The 5,978-nt window shown below is 39.8% G+C and overlaps 1 long non-coding RNA gene across 1 annotated transcript; it reads left to right on the forward strand.

Annotated features, from left to right (window-relative positions):
* Positions 1-491: 491 nt before the first annotated feature.
* LOC139075338 (uncharacterized) lies at positions 492-4,160 on the forward strand. Its single transcript, XR_011525641.1, has 2 exons — positions 492-733; positions 2,062-4,160. It is a non-coding gene; the product is annotated as an uncharacterized lncRNA (long non-coding RNA).
* Positions 4,161-5,978: the final 1,818 nt, after the last annotated feature.

Consider the following 5,978-nt stretch of genomic DNA (forward strand, 5'->3'; position numbering starts at 1 on the left):
CATTTGTTAGCTGTGAACAAGTTATTTAATCTCTCTAACCCTCTGTTTCCTTATCTGTGTGATGGGGATTAAAGTAGAGCGTACTCAGAGGATTCTTGCAAGGTTTAAGTGAGGTCACATAGGCGAAGCTCTTAGCACAGAGCCTAGCAAGTGTTTAATGCATGTCACTATGATTTAGCCCATTACTGATCTTTAGCCTTTTATATCTGCTATGCATTTCTCCCCTGGAGTGCCCCATAGGTACCTCAAAATCCTGGTGCCTGCTCTTCCTGTCCCTCCCGCCATATGCTCTTCTTTTTCTCTAATTAGGAAAATGTCTTGGGTGTAGCAGAAAGACATGTGGTGTGCTGCGTGAAACTGGATGTTTGGGCTTGGATAGATTTAATTCACAGAGTTTGCTATGTGCTGTCTGGCTATCCAAGGAACCCAATGAGAGCTGATCTCATCCTACTGATTGAATTTGCTGACACTCTTATCATTTCCTTTTACAGTTTTTATGGTCCAGAATGACTCTGTTGCCAGCACCTTCTTATAGAAGGAATTACTTTTCCAGGCAGCACAATCATGCTATTTATCAAAAGAAACATTGGACATCAGAATGGACTTCAGAGTTGTGTCCCGAGACATCTGGCTGACTTTTGGCAAGAAACTTCTCTGTCCTTTAGAGACTGAGCTTCATCTCCAAGCTCTCCAACAAAATTGGAATGAAAGGAGCTGGAGCTATTCAGCTTTGGTATGTGAAGAATAACTTACTGTTTATGCATATGAAGTGACATTCTTAAAGGAAGGAAGCAATTATAGGATGTTTTGTCTCTGCCTCACTGACCTCTCCATTTTAATCTTGCTCTTTTTACTTGCGGGATGTTTTTACTCTGTGTTTATGAATCTGTGTTTGTGAATACAAACACTCTATGTAATTCATTCATCTATTCAGTATTTACTGAGTGCCTCCTATGGTCCCGGTACTGTTTTAGGTGCTAGGACACAGTGAAGTTCCTGCTCTGTGGAGGCTGAGACCTGGCCTTGGGGTACCTGGTAGGACAGACTTAGATTGAAGGCACTAGGGTGCAGCAACGAGGAATGTTCCAGGAAACAAATGGCAAAATTGTTCCAAAGGGAATACTGGATGTAGAACCTACATTTCTTAAAGTATCAAGGATGCCATAAAACACAGACCAATTTTTCTATCACACTTCCGACTATACTTTTTCACCACAGCATTGAAATATTTGGAGCTCCTACTTAAGTCAGAAGCTGTTACACAACCTTTTCAGATGAAGGCAGTAATGATTTCTTATGATACGGCTTATTATATGAAATTAGTACAATCTTAGCCTTCAAAACATAATATGCACCATAAAATCCTGATATAACATAGTTGATCTATACTTTCAGGGTTAGCTCATTTCTCCTCAATTATCGTTATAAAAAGGTTTCACTCCAACTAGAAGAAAGAGCAGCTTAATTTGTAAAAGAGTTCTATATGCTGCTGCCTTAGTTAAACAAAGACAGAAAGGCAGGAGGATGGAATGTGAATTTGGTGAAACGCTGGCAGAGAACACAAACAGCAGTCAGTCCTTAAGGTAAGTGCATTTCATTCTAATAATTGCAGGTGAAATTAACTATTTTGGGGAAAGAGTAACAGGAATGAATCAATTCTATTTTAGGTTGGCATTTTGATGTGAGGTTTTAGGCATTTGTAATTCCAAGGTAATAAACACAAAATGTGGCATTTTTAGTATGAATTTCTATGCTTATGGATACTACTTCTACATGTAACATGTACATATTTTTAATATAACTATTTTCCTTCTCAAACACTTTTCTTAGAAGCACATCCCTTCCTTAACTACCCTGCATCCCTTGCATTAATCCCTCAGCTTCCTGAAGGAGTCTCCATGTTAATCTACTGATCCTATACTCTAGCCAGTAATGTCCTCAGGATTTTAGAAATGGGAACAAAGCCCATTCTCCCCCTCTCACTCTGAATTGCTGAGGCTATAAGATGTGGTACTGGGTGCAGTGTTAGCACTCATGTTTCTTACTTTGGCTTCTCTTCAGGGTTGAAGAGAGGATGAAGCACAAGCCCAGAGGAGCAGGAAGACAGACAACGAGTCGTTGGTTCCAGTTGTTCCCAGGTTCAGTGCCAGATTTCTGTTCTTGAATTGTGTAATACCTTCTGCTATCCTGATTTCCCCTTTTTGATTAAACTAGTTCAAATTGGGTTTCTATCGTACACAACCAAGCAATTCCTGACTAACGCAATCATCCTCACTACTGCCCTATACAAGTGCTTCAATTAATTTGCGCTCCTCACCCTGCTTCCTAAACTCCATTTGTGTCCCTTCCTCCACACCTCTGCATTGGGACCTTCATCATTCTCTCCTCTTATGGAAGGCCAACCCTTACTAGCATCCAGCCCAAATTCCACTTGCCCTGTACATCTTTCCCTGACTATTTGGGCATTCTTTCTATCCTCAGAACTCATGGAGCCTTTGTTCTCAACACATACTCACTGGCACTTTCCTTTCCCTCAAACTAGATTGTAAACTCCTTGAGCGCTGAGGCAATATATCCTACCTTTTTGTCTCTCCAGTGCCTTAAATATTGTAGGCTCTTGGTTTTGACAAAGGTGATATTGCCAACTATTATTTTATAGATATATGATAATCTTGAGACTACAATTTAAATGGAAAATGAATTTAAGGATAATCAACTCATGCTAGCTGAATAATTATTTTAGAATTAGGTTAAATTAAATAGCAATAGTTCTTATAGTTATGAGTCTTTCATAGAGATGCTATTGTATGATATATACACACCCTATTTGGCAAGGAGGTTGTGTTTGGGGAAGTAGGACCACTAACGATGCCACATAAGGTTGTGACGGCACAGCTGTCAAGACTCTGCATTCCTGACATTTGATATCAATAATACCTCTTCCATTCTCTTCAAATGACTTGAAGTTATGACATGCTTCTGGCCTGGTTTTCTTTTTTTCAAACAATAGCAGGTCGATTATCGCAGGCTACAAAGATGTTTATGATGCCATTCTAATGTCACTATATTTCTACCAATCTCTGAATTGTCTGCTGAGCTTCACCCTATGTTTTCACATCTATTTCTTTGAGAGTAACATGAGCTGCCTTAAAACTTGTGTAAATACGGCATCCAGCAGGATATTTTCCTTGCTTTCTTTGGGGCAAGTGTAACTGTATCACTTTCAAACATTTTGTTAGCCATTAAGAGTAAAAACTCTTGACCGGACCCAAAATAATTGGCAGAAATAAAGACTGAGGGAAGAGGACACCATGCAGAACACGCCAGCTGTAGCAAAACAAGACAACACACTCAGAGGTAAGGGTTTTTCCAGCACATGTTTCAATTCTTGTTGGCTGAGTGCCTACAAATATAGGTAGCATTCAGAGCATGGAAAAGATGTTCAGCGATAGAGAATGGAAATGGCCTATATGCATACCTTGATATGTGTGTACGTGATTTGGGAAAATATTTCAGAAACAAATTGCCTTATAACAAATTAGGGGTAGATAGTATTAAACTTGGTAATTTGTATAGAAAAAGGAGAAATTAAATATAAGTATATACTCAATAACTTATAAATATGCCTTCTTTGCTAAATACAAATGAAGGATTCAAAACTCAGAACTTTGATCTACGCTTATGAAGAGAAATGAAAGGAGAGAGGTCCTTAAAGGTGAGAAACTGGATCACAAAAATAACAGACCATAAGCACAATACCAAGGCAGTTACCAGCCGGGGCTGGGATGACCGTCACTCCAGTTAATGAAGAGAGCAAGGTGGAGAGTGACCTCTGGATGAGCCGTGTAGGGGAACACAGAGATGTCAGAAAGGTTGGGTCTCAGGGCTCGGCAGGCTGCTGAGAGACTTGTTGGAATTGCTTTCCCAGGGTGCAAGACTTTTGAGGAGCGAATAAAGTGTGGTGCCATGAAAACCCTGACCAGCCTCCCTTCTGGTCAAATGACTGTGGCTACCTGTATTATTTAAAAATAGCTTTGGTTAGCTCAGAAATGTAGAAGAACTATTTTTTCCTCAAAACCCCCTAATGCCTACAAGCATTACACGTGGATAAGAGCTAGCACAGCATCACAGGTCCATTGGATTTCATCTTAAAAAGAAAAGTAGATTCAACCATTAATTAAAAAAAAAAAGAGGTGGCAAATTTGCCATGTAGGGCAAATTATAAATTAAGATTTCTGCTTCTGGCGCTACAAGATCAAAAGAAATGCTGAGGGCTGTATTTTTGGGAATCGAGCACAGTAAAATACAGAGGAAAGAAGTGTCTCTTCCTATTGCGGTCCTGGGATGACAGCATAACATCATTGCATCCCATTTAATTTCCAGCAACTGCAAGGCTTCTCTCCACAGCAGGGCAGCCTCAGGGGTGTGCATCCACGCAGTCTCACGCGGCCCGGCTCCTAGAAGAGTCCCAGGGCTTGGTTTAATGCTCTGCTGTTGTCGTTTGGACATTTTTAATTTTGCCTTTGAACTTGTGTTTTGTAAGTGGAGTCCAGTGGGACAAGGAACGTGTGCACGAGCAGAGGAGCTACTCCAGGGCGTGCACTTGGGGACACAGGCACGCAGGCACCGGGGCCAGTGGGCAGCAGCGTACACACCAAGCATCACTCTGTACGCATGCGCGTGCCTGGGGCGGTCCAGGATGCCTTGGGGCCCGGAGAGGGCGGCCGGGGCAGGGACGTGGGTCTGGTTTTGCGGTGGCAACCGCAGCACTGTGGCGTTGGAGAAGAGGAGGGTATGGCACGGGGCAGAACCGGCACCGGGCTGTGACGCCGACTGGGCCGTCCATTTTGGGAGCTCGTTCCTAGGGCTTCTGCACAACTTAATTCTCTAAACTGTGCGCTGGTGTAGGAATTGTGACACCGAGGAAATAAATTTTGCCAGTAAATGATTGCAAAGTAAAAGGATACACATGGACATTGCAATAAAGCATTTAGAGAGTTATTCTTTTTCAAAGAGTTAGAATCTTTGGGTTTGGTAACTGCTGCAACATTATAAAAAACATATCCACGGGCTTAAAGATAGAAATTAAATTTGGAGCTTGTCCTATTTGATGGAAAAGAACAGTTTCTTCATACGAAGCTTCAGATGAACCGACTATTAATGAGGATGACAATTCTAAAGTTGATTTTTCCTTTTAATTGAAAATACAATGATAGAATGTATAAGCAGTTGTTCTGAATATTTACAAATTCATGATACCATTTTTGGTTTCTTCTACAACCTCCATTTTAGGAAATGTTAGAGGAAACACTTAAATGCCATTGTACTAATTTACATTTATAATTAAATTCAGATGCATGAAACTGATTTGTCTGGGGGATTAAATCTTTAAAAAAATTTTTCTGCGTGAACCATTGACTCTAGAGGTACTAAAATTTATATTTCCAAATAATTTATCAGAAAATTACCCCAATGTTGATACAGTCTATCAAATAATAGCTCTGGTAACAGTTGTGTAAGCTGAAAGCTGTTTCTCACAATTTATATTTCTCACAATATTATAAGCAATTATTTGCAATCGTTTATCTGCCAGGAACAACATATGTGACTTTCAATTATATCAGTTGGAAATGAAGTATTCTGATGACCTAATAAATGAATTTGCAGAAAAATGACCCAACAAATCTTATATCAGTCAAGATACTACATTAATAAAATATTTATCGTATTATAAAATAATGCACCAAAATTTTTTTTTGTAGTTTGTAAGTTTATGTTGTTGCTTATGTTACTCATTGTGAATTGATATTACTCCTGTTACATTTTATAAGTAATAAAATATTTTTAAAGGAAAAAGCTTTATGTTGTAGTACCGTTAACTGCACTTTCTTCCTTGTTTTTGAAAAAGAGACCCTGCACTTTTCTTTTGCACTGGGTCCCACAAATTTTGTAGCCAGTCCTGCTCCCCAGAGTGAGAC

This window comes from Equus przewalskii, chromosome 13, assembly GCF_037783145.1.
Source record: "Equus przewalskii isolate Varuska chromosome 13, EquPr2, whole genome shotgun sequence".
Taxonomy (NCBI): domain Eukaryota; kingdom Metazoa; phylum Chordata; class Mammalia; order Perissodactyla; family Equidae; genus Equus; species Equus przewalskii.